Raw genomic sequence first — 20,964 nt, 5'->3', positions numbered from 1 at the left:
TGTAGTGATGATTTGTATAAAGTTATTTGAAAATCGCTTTATTAGTTACCAAGTTATGGCCCGGACACGGAATTGCTAACGGACGGACAGACGGACAGACAGACGGACAGACGATGGAGGCCATAACATAATACGACCCTTCGGGCGTATAAAAAGTTTATCTTGCCTTTATGTGTCAAATACATATTGCAAGTTATATTAAATTGCCTCTGAGCAAAAAAAACAACAATCATACTAAATGACAGCCAACACTCTTTATATCCTCATATTCAGCATTCCATTGTGAATAAACACTTTGTGTATCTTTCACCTTAGAGGTAGGGACATGGGTCTTGCACACGACACATTGTCTTGGTATGTTGAAAACATATGGCATTTTCATTTTAAAATCTGTCCATATAAGAGAAAGTCACAGCGCGGACACGACAGCCTATAATTTCCTTCAGGTTGCCATGGCAACCAGAGTTCTGCAAGGAATTAATTTTTTTTAACAATTTTGAAAAAGCACCAACCAAGGATCATTCTTGGTTTCATCAAAATTGCCCAAGCGGTTTAGGAGATGATTGTAACCAATTGTTGACACTTTTCCTTTAGGTTGCCATGTCAACCAGAGTTCTAAATGGAATTAATTTCTTTGAACAATTTTGAAAAAGCACCAATCAAGGATCATTCCTATGAAGTTTCATCAAAATTGTCAAAGCGGTTTAGGAGAAGAAGATGATTATAACCAATTGTTGACATTTTCCTTTAGGTTGCCATGGCAACCGGGCCAAACAAAATTATGTGAACAAATTTAAGAGAGGTCCATGCAAGGACACTTCAAACCAAATTTGCTGAAGATCTATCAAGGGGTTCATGCGAAGAAAATGTTATGTTTTTTTACTAATTTTAGCTCTGGTGGCCCTTAAAAGGGGCCAAACAAAATTATTTGAAAGACCTGACAGAGGCCCATGCTAGGATGCTTCAGACTTGAAGATCCATCAAGCAGTTAATAAGATCAAGTTGTTTAAAGGTTTTTCTATTTTTTGCTCTGGTGACCCCTAAAAGGGGCCAAACAAAACCATTTGAACAAAGTTGAGAAAGGACCATGTAAGGATGCTACATATCAAGTATGGAGTCATTCTGACCTTTACTTTCAGAGGAAAAGATGTTCAGTGACAAGACAATGTAAAAACAAATGACCCCTGAGCAAGGCCAATTTGACCCCGGGACAATAATTTGAATACCTTTGGTGTAGGTCTTCTAGGTAACACTATATACCAAATATGAAAGCTCTAGGTCTTATATTTTGGAGAAGAGGATTTTTAAAGTTTTATTATATAAGACTATATAAAAACAAATAACTTTCAGGGCGGGGCCAATTTTGACCCTGTGGCAATAATTTGAACAACTTTGATAGAGGTCCACAAGATGATGTTGTATACCAAATATCTATTCTCCTGGCCTTACGGTTCTGGAGAAGAATATTTTTAAAGATTTACTATATAACACTACGTAAAAACAAGGACCCCCTAGGCGGGGTCAATTTTGACCCTGTGGCAATAATTTGAACAAATCTGGTAGAGGTCCACTAGATGATGCTGTATACCAAATATCTAAGCCCTGGGCCTTACAGTTTCGGAGAAGATTTTTAAAGATTTACTATATAACACTATGTAATGAAACTAGTGACCCCTGGGGCGGGGCCATTTTTGACCCCAGGAGAATTTTCAAGGTTCTAGGCCTTGTGGTTTTTGAGAAGAAGATTTTTAAAGTTTTCCCTATGTAAGTCTATGTAAAACAAGTGACCCCCGGGGCAGGGCCATTTTTGACCCCAGGGGGATAGTTTTAACAATTTTGGTAGAGGGCCACTAGATGATGCTATATACCAAATATTAAGGCTCTAGGCCTTGTGGTTTTGAAAAATAAGATTTTTAAAGTTTTTCCTTTCCGTTGCCATGGCAACCAGAGTTCTGCATGGAATTCCATTCTTTGAACAATTTTCAAAGGGGACCACCCAAGGAACATTCCTGTAAAGTTTGGAAGAAATTGGCTAAGCGGTTTATGAGGAGATGTCGTTTAAAGTAAAAGTTTACGGACGGACGGACGACAGACGGACGCCGGACAAATTGTGATCACAAAAACATTTACTTATTAATTATTATAGCACTGCGCATAGTAATATACTTTTCATTTTTTCATTCCCCCCCCCCTTCCCCCCCCCTGGGAATATATGGCATACACAAACCAAACTTATACTCTCAATTGTTTCAAATGAACATTATTATTTATTAACTATTTTGATTCAATTAGCATTCACATTTAGTCAAGTCACCATGATTTGCATTTGAATTTTTGCTATTTGTAACATTAGACATACCTTATATACTTCATTTGTACCAAAATTAAACAAATAACGATCTGTATTATAAGATAGCACAATTTGAAAAAAAGAAAAAAAACAACTTTTATTACTTAATTAATTGCTTAAACAATAAACATACATTTTTCCATCCTTTTTTATGAAATTCAAAAGCCATTGCATTACTCTTCATATTGACAAACAAGAAATAAAAATAGTTCATGTATGTAATCATCTATTTTATTTAATTTAAACAATCATTTGATATCATTATAATTTAGTTCTTACAAATCATGTAAGTAATTTCACTTTCAATAAATTGAGAGTTAATAAACAGTCACAAGACAAATTCCTTTTATTGGATCTTCAATGTCAGATGGAAAGCTATTATTAAGGACCCAAGTGATGTTTGTTCCTGCATCTGAACTGCCTAATTGCAGCCAATTTTGCATTGAATGTTACATATTTGGGTTAATTAAGGGCTATAATCCCTGTCCCGACAATTTTGAAGATAGAACTTAACAAAGTTATTGACTGGCTAAAAGAAAAATATAAATTGAGGAATATAGGCAATGTAATCTTTACAGATATACAAAAATGATTCGCAGATACATATTTAGACTTATCGACATTTTACTTAATATCAAAAGGTTCTTACAAATTATTTATAATATTATTCTTCATATACATACACATTATTAAGTAAACAGTACTGTTTCAACAATTCAAACAAATACATAGTTACAAATGAAATGTTGCTGTATTATGGCAAACACTTGGTGTTCTATCAGTACTTTAACTGAACTGGAACCTCAGATCAACCCATAAAGAAATGGAGTCTAGTAACTTCCCACTCGCCTGCCTCTTGGAACAACTGGGCCATGATTTTACCAGTTACCAGTAAGTGTTCTTTTAGACCATCATGTTGGTCAAAAATGTAATCAGACAAATCAAGACTGTCCGTAACTGGAAATCGGACCTGTTTCAATACATAGGCCACACTTTTTTTATCCAACTCCTTCCAAATGATGGGTAGTGACATGGACATTCCTCAATCTAACTTCTGCAGTGACTTCATTCATTCCTTTAGTCAAATACGGACAGTGTGAGCTGTTGAGATAGACAGCTCCTGTGACATCACATTTTATTGTGAAGAATGTCCAGCATAGATGGCTTGTCATCTAATGTAGCTAATATGTCCGCCCGGTCAGCTCAATCGGTAGAGCGTTGGACTCTGAATTGGACATCCCGGGTTCGATTCCCGGGCGGACCAGGTGACCTCTGTTGTGATTGGTTATGAAATCCTTTCTACGACCATTCGCACTGTACCACTGCACCTGGCATGTACAGAAGCTGTCAGTTCCTTGCAGAGGTGAAGGCACCTAGTACTGGTTCTGCCCAGGATAGGTGTGGGTGGTTGAACCGTCACTCTGGGACCCTTCAATGTGCTCACGCCGGGACCCGGAGTATAAACTACTAACACCACCACCTGGCAGCCTGCTCTGAAGCTTGTCCATAGCCCCATATGTGTGGCCAGTCATCCATTATCCCCATTTTAATGATAATCTGAAAATAATCCCAAGCACATTTATATGCATATTTATTATATCATATCCGCTTCTATACACTTATCTTCTCTAGGATGTTCAAACAGGCTTGATGTGACAATACAAAATGTGAAGACAAATCAACAGTGAGATACAACAAGTATATTGAATTTTCTGTCTGATTTAAAATGATTTGTAATATAAACAGGACAGGTGAAACTTCCTATTCGACAAATATCTTTTTTTTATTGTCATTTCCAAGCATTTTTTATGATAAGATTATTTAATATTTCACAACTTAAATACTATCAGGAAGTCATAAGATTAACCATCTATATATATATAATAAATCATATATATATATATATTTAATATATAAAAACAAGTCATTATACAATTGATATACACAAATTAAAAAGGTATTTATACTTCTGAAACACTGTTGCACAAGCCACTGGGCACAAAGAGGTTGATGAAGGTTTTCCTGATGCCCTTTGAGGTTTCCCACAATAATGAGAAAGATGACCTCTGAGAGAGATGGTGGTTATTTCCTGAAACATTAAATTTATACATGTTGTATATAATTTAAAAAAAGGACACTTGACAATATACAGAATGCTGTACATAAAATTCATAAGTCCTATAAATAAATGCTTTTGAAAAATTCCAGAACATATAAACAGCAAAACCCAAAACCTCTTGATTTTGTTCTCAATTGGCTAACAGAGGAAGTATTTTTTTTTCAAGAATCCATGAAAACCAGTGATATAAAACTGCTGACAAAAAATTAGATCATGCATTTTTCTTTAACTGTTAGTAATAGTTTAACCCACAAAACATTGGCTTTCAAACGAAAATATGCAAATCTGCGATATGATCTATGTCAGCAGTCTTTTATCATTGGTTTGCAGATACTATTAAACCCAAAAATTTGCTCTTTCCAAGACAAAAAAAATAAAAAAGTTGTAAAAACGGTAAATTTGTGAGAGTGCATGCAGCTTTAATAATAATTAATATATTCTTGTAATGAAGCTGTTATGTGCTAAATAGAACCCAATGAAAAATAAGCATATCCTAATAAGCCTAGCTTTAATATTATGAAGTATTTACTGAATCAAATAGACATATATAGGCAAATGACTGAAAAGCTACCATAATTAAAGCTGCACTATCACAGATTAAACATTTCGACAACTTTTTAATTTTTGTCTTGGAACAAGCCAATTTTCGCTACAATCCATGGAAACCAGTTAATAAGACTGCTGACAAAAAATTAGATCGCGGATTTTTATATTTAAGTTCATAAATTGATGTTTTATGCATTTTTCTTAAACCGTTAGTAAGGTTTTAAGCTCTAAAACATTTTCGAAAATATGAAAATCTAAGATCTGTTTTTTTATCAACAATCTTACATCAATGGGTTCCAGATATTTACGCAAAAATTTGCTCTTTCCAAGACAAAAATAAAAAAGTTGTAAAAATGGTAAATCTGTGAGAATGCAGCGTTAAGAGTATTTTTTAAACTTATAATGAAAGTCATTTGCATTTATTTTACATAAGCACGAAAACTAATGTGTTATTTATTCTGAACTCCTTTATAAAAATGTAGGACAAAACATCCCATGTCATTTTTGACTAAGGGGACAAAACACGTCCAACCCATTTAGACAGGGTTGACAAAACAACCCAGATCATTTTGACATGGTGGACAAAATAACCAGGAAAATATTGGCAGTTCAAAAAGTTAAGACCCCCCTCCCATCCTACCAACACTTGAAAGATTAAAACTAATTGGCCATTATCAAGATGTGTTTTATTACCCCCAATAAACACCCTTTTTCACTTAATTTATTAGGTTTAGAAATGTTACTATGGAGATCTTTATCACAGCATAAGGAAGACACAGTGACTTTAATCATAAGGATTTGCTACAAAGCTACAGTACAATATTAAGTTCAGCATTATGATAATCCTTACTTCAAAACACTCTTCATAAAAAGGTGTTCAAGGCCAAAATCTAATATTCATATTCATTACAGGCTGCTTTGCATGACAATTATTAATTTCAGATATTTGCTTTAAGCAATTTATTTTTAATTATAAAAACACTTTCTCATAGTTTTCAGTTTTCATCTTCTTTTTGATATTGACATGTTAATATTAAAGCGGCCTCATGTGTTTTTAATATTTATGTTAGTCTTATATTAAAGCTGCAACCTCACAGATTGAACGTTTTGACAACTTTTTTTAAAAATTTTGTCTTCGAACAAGCGAATTTTTGCGTAAATATCTGCAAACCAGCGATAAAAGACTGCTGACAAAATATCAGATTGCAGCTTTTCATACTTCCATCCAAAATTGATGTTTTATGCATTTTTCTTAAACTGTTAGTAGCAGTTTAAGCTGTAAAACATTAAATTTGGAATGGAAATATCAAAATCTGAAATCTAATCTTTAGTCAGCAGTCTTTTATCACATAAGCAGGTATTTACGCAAAGAAATTCTAATACATAAAGTTTAAACAAAAAATAAAAAAGTTGGAAATCAATACATACACAAGTTGACTAACATATATTTTGAATAATAAACCTTAAATTACTTTCCAAAGAATGCATTTAAGGAAAAGTTACTTACTGAAAACAAGACTGTAACAATGCATGTATTTTAAAGTGAAAACGCATATATATTATGTATTTTAAAAATGTAATCCTTTATACTTTTTACTCTTTCTGTTTTTAAAAAGGATGTAACCCTAACCGAATCATTTTATTTTTGGCCCTACTATAACACAATCAAGAATTTAGCCCCACATTCCAGAATGCAGGGCTTAAATTGTGTTATCATTTTGATCACTGACATGACATCATTGACAAAATAAGGATTCAAAAATCTTTGTTTCCGCCCAACTGACCCTATTTTCATCCTTCTGATCCTTTTTTGTTTTTGGTGTTTTGATCAATATGTGCTTTTTTAGTAAAGACCTTAATAATTCCCTGATATAGGTCAGTTTGCCAAAGAAACATGGTCCTAAAAAAAACAACAGTTACCGTATGCCTACCTTTTTTGATATTTAAATGGAAACTATGAATACTTTTTTTTGGCCTAAGCAACAATTTTTGTTTGAAGCCAGATGTGCATACTGTGTATTTTTTTTACTTAATTACATTGTATTGTCTGCGAATTACCAATATCAAATCCATTGTCCTATTTAACAGGATAATGGTTTTGATATTGGTCCCATGTATTATCATTATAAAAAGTGTAGGAATTTTATTCAAGACCATTTGCAAGATGTGTCATGTTTGGTGTCAATATTATGCTTGAATTATCATATTTTATATTTGTCATTGTTAGATATTTAATTTGTATAAAAAAATGAGCAATAATAAAACCTCTAAAGTTTTTTCCTCAGTTGGTAAAAATTACACCTGTTGTTGGGTTAATAAAGTCTGCTTGCCTATGGCTCCATTATGGCTTGACCCTGTCACACCCCCTAGTGTGACTGATACATATTTGTGAGGCCAAAGGGGGATCTATCTTCATTGAATGTCAGTATTTATTTTAGCTCCACCCCTTTTACTTGACCTGGCATCGCCCCTTTCACTGAACCTGACATCTGATTGGCTGAATGAATATGCTTTTTAAAGGTTTCCTTATGACTGACAGCCCCCACCCCCCACAGAGAAAGACTGGTCATTTGAGACAATCACTATCATATTTTGAAAAGGCGGCTATATGCATGACTATGAATTGGCTTGTAATTGATTTAAGATAATGATCATTATCTGCAGTTATGCACTTAAATTCATAAAAAATTCATGTTCCTTATACTATGAAAATTTTGGAAGAAATACATGACTGTCAATTTAGAATTGAACTTAATTTCCATGTAAATATACTTAAATTGTATAACATGTCGAAGGCAAAATGTAGATTTTCACAGACTGATACAAAAATTTTGCTAAAAGGCATGTTCATTTTTTCAAGATAATGACATTAATAGAAGGTTTCTACTTTGTGTAAGGTTTTCTGAATTTAAACATTTTTTTTTGTCTTCAAGTCTCTTAACATTACCAAATAAAAAGAACTGTCCTCCAGTTTGTATTATGTAGAATAAGATGTAATTTGGAAGTAACTGTAATTTGTTACAAAGATGGTTTAACCAAAACTTAATGAAAATCCCACATTGATTTCGTGCATTTATATATATATATATATATATATATTAATACATATAGCCCGGAATTATAGCTATTCTAGTTTTTCCGACCTAATCCTCCGGTACAAACAAAATTAAACCGTTGTAATATACACACATTACTTCGGAAACAATAGAGTCATTGGACTGTCAATAGCTCGAAATTCACATTTTATTTGTTACTTCCGGGCTATATGTATTAACATAACAGGGTTTTCCCATGCTGGTACAAATAAAAGGCGAATTTCGAGCTATTGAAATTCGTGTAACAGTCCAATGACTCTATTGTTTCCTACGTATAATTCTGGGCTACAACTATTAAGAGCATATACTATCACACTCATCTGATATATTGGGGATTAAATTTATGTACCAGTACATTATCTTACAGAATGATAGTGATAGTCATTATCAAATTATTATCCTGATTAATAAGTAAGTTGTTGAGTGAAAACTATTTTTAAATTGAGACAATAAGGTGGATGACATGTTAAGTTATTGAAAGCTTTGAAGATTTTATACAAAAGTTATAAGTTGTCTCAATTTATGATTTCGAAAACCATTCAATTGGCAGGCCTAAGCATCATGAGCCACTCACAGACTTTGATGGAATTGGTAAAAGACAAAAAATAAATATTTACTTTCTTAGTGTTGCAATGCAAAAGATACTAGGCCTACTTTCTATCGAGTAAAACATTCTTAATATATAAAGCTTTTTTCCATTTGCCAAATAATGGAAAATTATTTGAACTTGATTTTGAAAAATAATTATTTTTTATCCTGACTATATAATCATTTAGTCTTTAAAACAGACTCTCTTCCTTTTAAACTCTAAAATATCTTTAAAAATAAAATAAAATACATTTAAACCCATTAAGATTTAATTAATTATTTAAACAGGCCAGTCTGCACTGCCTTTTCAGTAAGGATTTTAGTCAAAATCATATCTTCGTAAGAACAAGACAGTACACCATAGGTAATTATGACCCCCCCCCCCCCCCCCAATAATTATGCATATTATGCATATTTGTATACATGTATTAGCTAGACATTATACAACGATAAGTGTATTGTATATATTAGTGAGCAAATAAATGCATTAATAAATAAATAAATACAGATTTATACTGGTAAATAGATTTATAAATATAAATATTTTAGGAAAGATAAACATTAGATAAAAAATATTATCAAAGCCTTTTTAGCCATATTGTATTGGCTGGTGGGGTTACTCAAAATTACCGTGCATGGTCCGCTTACAACCAATTAAATATTTTCAATAGCTCTGAGAATGATTCATACAATCTTTGATATGATGTCAGTTTTTTTTACATGGCATGGCTTGACTTGATCAATATAAATTTTATATTATATGACTTGCACAATTCACATGACTTTTCATATATATCCTTTAAGTTTTGTGTGATAATAGATCTTTGATCTAAATTTGTGATTCAAAACTTAAAGATACATATATATATATATATTTACTGCTTCGGAATCACACTTTACACACAAGACATGTTAAAATAGATTATTGTACTCACTGTTTTTTAATTTAAGTTTATTCATCAAACTCTGTCACTCTAGCTGTCTCTGTATTATCAGCATCACACATCAACTAAAAAATAATAATAATAAGAATTATAACAAGAAAGGTTCAAGTAGTTAAAAAATATATGGGCTGTCATTGGACATATAATATAACAATTTACCATGATTCCATGAAATATTTTTACAAACTAGCAAACCTGAACTCTTTAGTAATTTTTTACATCTTTGTGAGATTTTGCATAAAGCATCTATCTAATTCTTTGTTAATTTACCACATTAAAATTAAAATATATTGATTAACTGTACTTTTATTTATTTTATAAATATCTTATAAGTTGTGCACCAGTCAATTGTAACCCTGGCGCCCCCAGGTCCAGGGAATAGCGGGGACTTTGACTTTCGGTCCAGCCAACCCTGGGTCTAATCCCCTCCCCTGCGGGAACGAACTGATGGTAAAACCCCGGCCAAATGCCCCTGCACACCAGAGACTCTATATAAGGCCCAATCTCGGCTAAATTTGGCTCAAAGACAAAACCACTGCGGTCACCCGGCCCTGCGTGGCCACATAGAAAGTAAAAACACGGCCAATTCCCGACTATTCCCAGTATACCCCCGGACCGGGGGGGGGGGGGGCGTGGTTAGTAACCGTTACAATTGACTGGTGCATTGGTACAATTGACTGGTGCATTGGTTATAATAACTGAGAGGCCTCAAAGATGCTCACATGACTGTGACCTTTTAGCAGATTAGAACAAAGAAAGGATTTTTAAGAAATATACTCAATGAAACAGAGTAAAACTTTATTCAGGGGCTATACACCGTATGATGAAATAGCGAAAGAAGAGAAAATTGTCGAAAACTGACATGAATTTGGTATCAATGTGTACAATGCATTGAAACTAACTAACTGAAGTACCACATAGTTTACAATTAATTGATTTTTCACATTTTTTTTCCATAAAAAAGATTACTAGGTGGGTATACCTAGTATAATTAATTTTTATGTGTGATTGGCTAGTCGATGTTATCACTTAATGTTACCAAGCTAGGTATATATTAAATCAAATAAATAAATGTAAACTTTCATAGCAGTGGATACAACACTGGACTGCAATTTTGGCGACCACAGTTTGAACCCGGTCTCTGTTATTTTTTCTTTACATTTTGATATTTTTTTACCAATTATGATATCAAAAGGATAAACATTTTATTGAATAATTGTCCTGTATACTGGGACTGACCCTACTGTTTGTATAGTCCATTGGTTAAAGAAAATAGATTAAAAAAGAGAAAAAAATAATTGTAAAGTGTGTGTTTAAGGTAGCACTACCCTAATGAAAACCTCCACTTGAAATGCTTCATTTTAATGTTTTATCCTTTATTGTTAAGCACATACCTACACATCTTTTGTGGGTTCATGTGAGCAGTTCAACTTCAAAGCAACCCAGAAGCTGACATACATGCCATATCCCCCGGAGGGGGAAAAATCCCCCGGAATTTCGACCCATCCCCCGGTCTCCCGGAGGGGGATGAAAATCCCCCGAAATTAAAAAAAGTGTGTTTAAAATTACGCAAAATTATCACAGGGTTTAATTATATATGCCTGTTTGCAGTTATAATGCCCTTCTTGTCTTAATTGGATTATCAACTGATGGTGTGTTTTAACAACACCAATTGGGTGACACTTAATAAGTCAGCAGGGCACATTTCATGCATTGTTTTGATTGAAACTGTCAGAATTTGCATAAGAAATGTCAATTAGACTGGTCAGATAAAAGGACGATTTTCATTGGTTAAAACTATAGGTTTTATCCAATCAGAGAGGATGTAACAAATTAAAGTGTTTAAACATGTGTCATTGTCATCAAAATGATTTATGATTTAAAGGTGACAGTACATTATTTGGTAAAGAAAAGGATTAAAATAACTAATAGACAATGCTGTTCTTTGTTATGACCCACTAATATGTTTACATACATGACATGACCTTCATCTCAAATATCGGAAAATAACAGAACTTCCAGAAGAGAAACTGAAAGTAGACAATTCGGATGAAATGACTTTTATTTATTTTAATATTATGGTGGTGATGTTTTTTATTTTTTGATGAATGCCAAAAGATGATATGTTTATGAACTTAAACAATAAATTATGCATTTGCTTTTTATCAGAAGCAAACAAATCTGACTATTTGGGAATTGAAATGAAAAATATTGATAAATCATTCCATTCTCTCTATTAGTCTGAAAGTCATCATTTATGATCATAATGAGCAGATTTTGTATCCAATTTTAGAGGAAGGTAAGCCCATTAAATTGTCTCTGAAACATATTTTTCTGTGAAGTATTCTATTTTGCAAGTGAGTGCTTTTATTATGCAATATGGCTGTGTCTCATTAAAATATAGATGAAGTGCTGGAAAAAGGGGTAGACAAGGTAAATTGGCACGTGTGTCATGCCCGTAATGCTACATGGCGATGATGAAAATTCTCTGGTATGTGACCCAAATCCCCTTAAATTCTGGACATAATCCCCTCGGGAGTCTTTCAAAATTATGGCAATTTGTTTTTGTGTACTTGCGTCTTAAAATACTTTGAAATTTTGTCAAATTAGACCTGCTAAAAAAAACCCCTGAATACTACCAAAATCCCCCTGAATTTTCAGACTTTTGAACATTAATCCCCCTGAATGGTCTCAAGAAAATATGGCATGTTTGGAAGCATCTTTTTATTTTCCATTTCATTAGCTTACATTTTTCAACAGTAGTTTTATTAGAAAATAGTTATTTTCTTATACCGAAGGTAAAACATACTGTTGTGTTTTTTTTTGCATAATGTTCCTAAAAGTTTAAAGATATTTCATATTGATAAGGAACAGGTCATGAGTATTTTTTTAACTTGTTGATTTCGCTGTAAAATGACATTCACAAGCTAAATCTTAGTAGACCAAAGCAGGGTTAGACACTAACATTTTTCACAAGGTAGTCCCTCGGACTACTGGATCCCAAATCTGGGTAGTCCAGCAAAAACTATGGTAGTCCATAAAAATGCAAGCCTGCAACGGATTCCTTCAGTGTTTTGTGAGACTTAGCCTTCTTAGAACATTGTCAGTATAACCCTTTGATTGGTCATGATTTTTATCTGTTTCAATCTTAAAATTTCCACATTCTTCAAAACAATTTTTGGCCATTAAATTTAATTTTAAAACCAAAAAAAATGCTAAAAACTATGCTAAAATACCTCAGATTAAAAATCTAAAAACCATGCTAAAATACCCCATAATCTGTCACTTTCAGGAAAATGTTGCAATAAATCACTTGACACTAAAACACCTCGACTGAGATCGTTGCTAAGTTATGGCACAAATGACAGACATCCTACTGATAAACAATATTTGATTATTGGCATCCTACTATTCAGTATTCTTTGTTAATCTAAACAACATATCATATAATACTTAAAAAAACATGATGAAATAAATTCCGAAAGTGTTATTAATTATTTTTTGTATGGGAGTAAGATAACAATTAACATGACGCTGCCTGTCACTCAAACTAGCGTCCAAATTAGGCAGGGCTTATCAGTTGCCGTTGCTATCCGCCATGACCTCCGACAATCCTCACATATCAACAGTAGTGTAATTACGCTGTTATATATATTTAACACAAATTATGTCTCATAATTGAGAGATAGTAAAGACAGTTTAAGAAATCCGAAATACTGACATTTTCCCTTTATGCCGCTAAAATTATAATTGATAACAAGGGACTGTTTAGTAGACTAATTCAATTCTCAAAATGTCTTAATGTAAACGTACATAATATACGTATATTTCCGTTTTAATAGCCTTAAAATAAGAAATATCATTATGAGAATTAGTGTACAATATTGATGATATATTGCGATTTAGTTTGATTTTGAAATTTGTCTCCTTATTGTGCGAAAAGTTTTAAAACCGAGGCATATACATTTGCATTTAAGTTTGTTTGACATATTAGTGAAAAAGACACCTCAATTTATGTGAGTTACATTTTTTTATTAAATTTAATTAAATATCTGATATATAGCTTAAGGTCACAAAAAGTATATACGTATAGATAAAACAAAATCATATTTTAAAATGACGCAAATCAAAGTAAACACCTTTGCATGTATAATGACTATGGTCGTTTCAAAATTTCTATGCTTATTGTTAGAACAGTTTTGCATGTCATTTAAAACGGAAATTTATTCATTGAGAGAAACAATAAGGTAGTTATATAAATAATGATAATAATGCATTACACTTGTATAAAACAGGTGATTCTGAATCGAAAAAGGAAGAAAAACAGCGAAATCCATTGAGTTTTGACAATGGATCTATACAAACATCTTTTTTTGTTGATTTTCGGATAGGAAATTAATACATGTTTTGTTTCCCTTTATTTGAGTTTTAAAATAGAGACTGTTATTGTACTGTAACAAAATTCCGATGTTATTTAGAAATAAATTATTTTAAAGTCTAGACATTTTTCTACCTGAATTATACATTGCATACAATTAATAATAATGAACTTATTTAATGTTATACTTGGTTTTATTGCTACGTTTTACCATGTTCCATGCATTTTTCATCTGATTGTCATTTATAACTTTTGTATTATTATCGTCTGCTTCTGGGTATTTGTCGGAGGTCATGTGACACTGTAGGTGTAGCCTTATCGCTATCGGCGTGGTGTTAATTGTTATTGGCCCTAGCTTCAATGTATAAAATGTTACATTTTGGCGCGAAAATTAAAGCACACAACTCTGTCATCGTCTGCACTTACACTGCATTATACCTGTTTTGGCAGTATGATTAATTTATCAGCTGTTCTTCTAAAAGCCAGTTTAAAAGATTGCATAAGCCAGACATAATATTCCTTCTGTTTGCTTTAAATAAACACCGACATTTGACAATACCCTAAACCATAATAATCATGACGTATTTTCAGAAAATCTAAAAATAGTTACAACCGTCAAGTGTTTATCTGCATCGTATCTTTCATTGTTTTTGACTGAAAATGCAAGGGATTTAGAAAATCTGCCACTTGGACCCAAATCTACCTTGCTGACATTTAAGCAGAGGTGCACATGTCTGACGATTAAAACACACCATAGAGTGTGAAAATGTTTTTTTCCCTTTCTAAATAAAGACATTCTACTGACTGGTTTAAACATTAATCGAAAGGCTATACGAAATGCGCGCGAAATTCGGTTAACAGTCCATGTTGTCCGGAACTGCCCGGCCATCTTCGGCAAGCTTTACAATGAGTGTTTACCGGTGATAATCGGCTTCTTGACATCACGTTTTACGCAAGTTTAAGCGTAATAAAGATTTTATGCTCAATTAACTGATGTGATATTTACTTTCTTCTAGTAGTCCGACGGACTATTGACTTAAAATGTCTTGTAGTCCGACCATAAATCTGGTAGTCTCGGACTACCGGACTACTGTTAGTGTCGAACCCTGCCAAAGAATTGTACGTTTACGGATTTTTGTATCTTTTTTGATATGGCAAATCCTTCACATACAAATTGTTTAGTATCAAAAGTGGGTAGTTATTCCGATCGGGATTCTGGGTTAAAGCATTTAATATCTCAAAAATATCATAAAACAAGAAATATTACCAGATTATGTAATTTTATATCAGTTCCATACATAAAAATGTCATATCCTATGAATAATTATGAGTTTGACGTTTATTTTTCATTTCTTGCTGTCAAAACATAGCGATATATACATGAAGGGCACCTGCAAGGCTTCAGGGCACAATTTTTAAACAATTGGAACATTTCGGCCATGGCTGAGTTGTTACGATTGTATTTTCGAGGTCTATCTAGAAGCTTGTCAGTGGTGGCCGAGTTATTACGATTGGGTCGAGTTGTTCCGCTTGGCATAATTGTTGTCTGTGTCAGTCAACTTTTGTTTTATTGGAAAGGTAAATAATGTGTTTTAATGCAAAATAACTTTTCACTTACATGGTAAAGTATGAATATAAACCTTTATGATCAATTTAAACCATAAAATACTTCACTTAATACAATTTCAATATTTTTCAAAACCCCCCCGGTTTTTGCACAAACCCGTTTAGACGTTACTGGCTAAGGTCACAAATCCGAACACTTTCTGATGTTTTTTACAATTATCTTGGAGAGTTTATGTTGTAGTAAGTTAAACTTTCGTATGAAACATCTTTGGTTCATGTGAAAACAGCTGTCAAAGTACAGATTCACGATCTCGTCAATATTATGTCGAAAATCGTTCAATTTTATGGATAGTAAATCACCCTTCAAAATACGCTATGGAGGGCACAAATACCGAACACTTGAAAAGCGAAAATACATGGTCATACAATTATAATTAAAAAGTATGCTATATTAAATAAATGGCATTTTTTAGAAAAATGCTTAACAAAACAAGATGAAACTTTGCAAGTGTGACCAAGGCAAGCCTCTGTATTTATCTAGATCATCGAATAATCGATCACGGTAAACAAATGCGTGTTTTAGCCGGTGTTCAGGATTTGTGCCCTGTTAGGAAATGTACCGTCAACCAGTAAGGATTGGAAGAATGTATTGCACGTCTATAATTTTAGACTGGGGGGGGGGGGGGGTAGCTACAATAATGAGCAATTAGGGATACTTTTTTTTTATTATTTTGACATTTCATGTGTATCCCTGTAACTGCCATAGTCTTAAAATCGTCAAAAGACCCATTGACGGTCATTTAGGTGGACTATGGGGGGGGGGGGCATGATAACAATTGACTGGTGCAACCACTGGGACACCATTTTTTATTATTTTGATATTTCTTAAAATACTCGTTGACGGCTATTTAGGCAGAGTAGCCCCACTCCTTGTCGAAGTGTGGATAAGAAGAGGACTGTTTCAAGTGAACGTTCTTAACGAGATGTCCTACTTATTGACTGTTTATATATTCAAAAATCAAGACAAAAAATTAAATGGAAAAAAATAAATGAATTACCAATGGGTGTTTGAGATATCCATTTGGCACCACTTTAGTGCCATTCATCGCTCTTCAAAGCTCCATAAAACAAAATCATTCGTCTAACACATTCCCGACATCTTAACACAGATGGTATTGATTACTGTGACATGTTGGTGTTAAACCGGTTTGAAGGTGCATTCACTCGAGTAATAAAGTCAAAGATGCACTCTTAAGTACTGCCAGATAAGGTTTACCACAATTAATAATGTTGTTTCAATATTCCTAAAAGAATGAATAAATGTCGAAAACAATGGTTCTTATGAAGGATATCGAGTTAAATTTGAAAGAAATGAGCATTACACACGGTATTTCTACCTTATGAGACTATAGTAGACCACAATAAATCTTTTAGCATTTACCAATCATTAAATATTTTTTGCGCTTTCTGCTATTAAAAACACGGTTACAATCTTGTTATCAGTAATAAATATTTTCAATAAATGCATTATTTAGTATGTAGTTAAAGGTTTATCAGTCACAATTGATGTTTGTTATATATGTGTATGTATTGATTTTGAATAACAGTGTCACTAAACAAAAAAATAAACAAATTTACGCAATTTCACAACCCTTTTTCCAGTTCTTCTGGATTACCCTGTATCCCCTGCCTCGAAACGAAAAGTTAACTTGGACGACATCGGTACGTTGTGGTTGTGGGGGGGGGGGGTCACCCCCCCCTTCTGGCCACTAGTGCAATTGCAAAATTAATTTTGATGCGTGAGGGATATACTTAAGCGACGATGTTAACCATTGCTTCAATATTTATGCATGCATATATGTACTTGTTGGCAGTTTGGGTGCCTCATTTCTACATCAAAAATGCTCAACCAGGTATGAGTTTATTGTATAAGTTATAGCTCGTAGTTTGTAAAATGTGGTTCTTTAGCAAATTTGTTTTAAATACGAAATAAAAGGTGTTGCTTCCAAGGTATGCATGATCAAAATATCCATAAATTATGTATGAGTCCCTTTTGCTGAGTGGTTATGCTATTTATTTGTCCATGACGTAAAAAGCGTAGGTTCACCCCTGATTAAAACAAGACTTTATTTTCATACTTTCATTGTATTTTGTTCTGCAATTTCAGTATCAAAGAGTTAACTAATTATTTCAGACACATTACCTGGAAAATGATTATTTGGTGCCAATGAGGTACGAGTCCCTTTAAGAATGACAAAGTGTTGTTACAATCAGCTAGATAACAAGTTCATTTTTTCCACATATACAAGATGATCTACAAGTAATCATCATATGTGTATTTTTGCTTCACTACTATCTTGTAGGATGACTGGCTTATATACTACTACCGGGTATGTAGTAAAGTGACAACATGGCATTAATTACCAATTAATAGCGTTTATTTTGTAATGCAAAATTCACCAGCCTTACATGTTTGTACAGTTCGATATTTTTTTCTAAAACATATACTAGTAATACTGTTTGAGGAAGGCATTGGCACATGATGCATGTTAACATTCTAAAATGCCTTGCAGCATTTTTAATGGTGTTTAGCTTGGACCAGCTCAAAACCAAATAATAGGGGTTGGAAAGTCTTTGGTTTAGGAGTTAAAAAGTCTTTAATATGGTTATTAAAATAATTCAACTAGGGGTTGAAAAGTCTTTGTTATAGGAGTTAAAAAGTCCAAACAGGTAGGGGTTGAAAAGTCTTTGAAATAGGGGTTTAAAAGTCTAAGGGTTGAAAACTGAAAAGTGTTCTTTTTTAGAAGGGTTAAAAAGCCTCTTGGGGTTGAAAGGTCCTGCTCCCCTGCAGAACAGTGTGTATGAAATAAACTATTATCTTAGGTAAAACATTTCATATGGATTTCCATCAATTAATTACATCTTCATTAAAAATCAAGAAAATGGTACATTTTCTGTGTAAAGGTACTGACAACCGAAATAACATTTTCAAGCGTAAAAGTGAGTATAGCTTTGAAAAAATGAATAAGTTCTTAGTCGTTTGTAACCACAACTTAATCGATTAAAAATGGCGTCTGAGGAGATGAACTAGTGTAAAGATATTTAAAAAATGGAATTTGTGTCACTGGTTGAGTAAGAATACTTCAGGTAATTTTTGATATGATTTATTGCATTCAAATTCATTAAAAGATGCTTAAATCTTATCGCTAAGATATCAGCACAGAAGTATTAGCTTGGAATTGGATGGATACAATGTCAGGACACAGGTAAACAATAAAACAAAACTTCAAATATATTCCTAAATAAATAAATAGGTGTTCTTTTAAGAGATTTAGGAAAGTTGAAATATTTTCCCATTAAAATTTATTGCCAGAACCTCCAATTGGATTAAGCCCATTGCCAATGTTACCAATTGGAAGATTCCAATGGGACAATGTTCCAATTGGAGTTTTCCAATTTCCTGACTTTTCCCATATTGAATTGTGGGAAATATCCAATTGGAAAAAATGGTCGACGGGATTTTTTTTTACAAAAAATGATAAAAAGTACTATAAACGCACTTTTTCTAGATAACATTATAACCATTAATGATAATGATTGTTATTAATCACTAATTCCTTTTTTGAAAATGTGGGAGAATTTTCCAACAAAAAATGTTGGGCTGATTTTCCAATTGGAAAAAACATTTTTCCAATGGGAAGGCCATTTTCCAATGGGACTCCCATTGGAAAAGTTGACTTTAAATGCCAAAAAAACATATTTCTAAATTAAATTTCAGGAAACAAAAAATATCTCTTATTAGTATTACCTAACACATTTTAAAAATACAAAAATAAAAAACATTGGGTGAAAAATAAAAAAAATAAGTTTGCAAAAATTCCGGATTTGCAAACTTAATCCGGATGCTGTTTTAATACAATTAGCTATTTGCTGTATTTAGGTTTTTAAGATAAGAGACATAAATATATGATATTATAAAAAACATTCTCACAATTGTCCTTTCCGATAACTTGGTTACTTCCCCTGATTTCTAAGGGAGGCTACTCCATTTCCTACTTCCGGGGAATACATTTTGCAAGATGGCCGACGTAGACAATGAGATCACTGGGGCGTGTATGAATAACAATGAGTTGACACCATTTAAGGTCGTCGATTTGAAAAGATACCTTGCGAACCGGAAATTGAATGTATCAGGTCTTAAATGCGAATTGATTGAGAGGATAAAAGGCGCATATAGACTTTCTATAACTGACAAACGCGTGCTGGAGGAGAGAGATCGGGAAGAAAGAGAGAGAAGAGCAACCGAACGCTTTATCCTCCCATGTGGCGAGGGTCTTCCACCGCCATCAACACTGAAGGCATGGAAGTCCACTATTGATCTGTTTCCTGCTGTAGAGGAAAAGGATATATACAACTACATTGTACTGAAAAGAGACTCGAAACGTCAATTGAAGGCGAGGACTTATTATGTGGACGGACATGTACAGAAAGTTGAGGTATGTCAAATAGTGAGTTTATAATAAGTCTGAGGCTGTTTTTTCTGCCATGTTTACTTCATCTAGTTATATAATTAGCTCAAGGGGACTATTTTGACTTGGACATAAAAATAATTTGGTGTGAAAAATGTACTCAACATTTTTATGTAGGCGGGGCTAGCCACAATTAAGGGGGGTGTGGTGGATGCAAGCACATGTATGTGTCGAACCACACTGACTATATACTTATCTTAATTTTAAAAAAAATAATGTATTTTGTACAATTTTCATATGTTCTATGATGTATGTTGTTTATTTATTGTCATTTAAATTAAAATATTATTTATAATTTATTCTTCAGGTCCATCTCATAAGCGAAGAGTGCAGCCACTGTTATGTTCAAGCTTCCGTGCTGCCATCATTTCCAACTGCAGACAAAAGAAAGTCACCAGAGTACCAACCCTGGATCCTTCTGTCGAAAGTGACTGGCTGCATACACTCCGCGTTCTGCAACTGTCCAGCTGGGTAAGTTGAATTAATTTGTGATAAATCAAAGTCTCTGATCTGCATTGATGAAAGGTGTCAAACCCACACACGCTAGGCTATTTTGTCAGTATTATCAAATACTTAAACTTGGGGCATTCTTCAAACTATTTCATATCTTCTTATCAAACTTGGTACACTTGTTACAAGAGACAAAAAAGCACATGTTATAACTGTCATAATTTTGGCTTTCATGGTTAGCTGAGTTTTGCTATTTTTTTCTGAATGAAAGAACAGGCGAGCTTATGTATTGATTCAATGAACTCCCTTCACCGTGTTGGTGTTTACTTATGGCACTGTTTGTGTTTTGTATGTTCATGGCCTACCAGGAAATACTAAGTGTAAAATACTGTGTATTCA

The 20,964-nt window shown here is 33.2% G+C and overlaps 1 protein-coding gene and 1 long non-coding RNA gene across 2 annotated transcripts in view; one reads left to right on the top strand and one right to left on the bottom strand.

Moving 5' to 3' along the window:
- Positions 1–20,964, top strand: part of LOC128224121 (uncharacterized) — a 39,914-nt gene that overhangs the window by 5,535 nt on the left and 13,415 nt on the right. The window lies entirely within an intron of this gene.
- Positions 2,255–16,898, bottom strand: LOC128224123 (uncharacterized). The gene is made up of 4 exons (XR_008259438.1): positions 16,645–16,898; positions 9,634–9,707; positions 4,318–4,439; positions 2,255–3,907 (listed from the first exon to the last, which is right to left on the bottom strand). It is a non-coding gene; the product is annotated as an uncharacterized LOC128224123 (long non-coding RNA).

The sequence above is a fragment of the Mya arenaria genome, chromosome 17, assembly GCF_026914265.1.
Source record: "Mya arenaria isolate MELC-2E11 chromosome 17, ASM2691426v1".
NCBI lineage: Eukaryota > Metazoa > Mollusca > Bivalvia > Myida > Myidae > Mya > Mya arenaria.
Note: the sequence above shows the minus strand (reverse complement) of the source record. Positions and strands in the feature narration are given on the sequence as shown.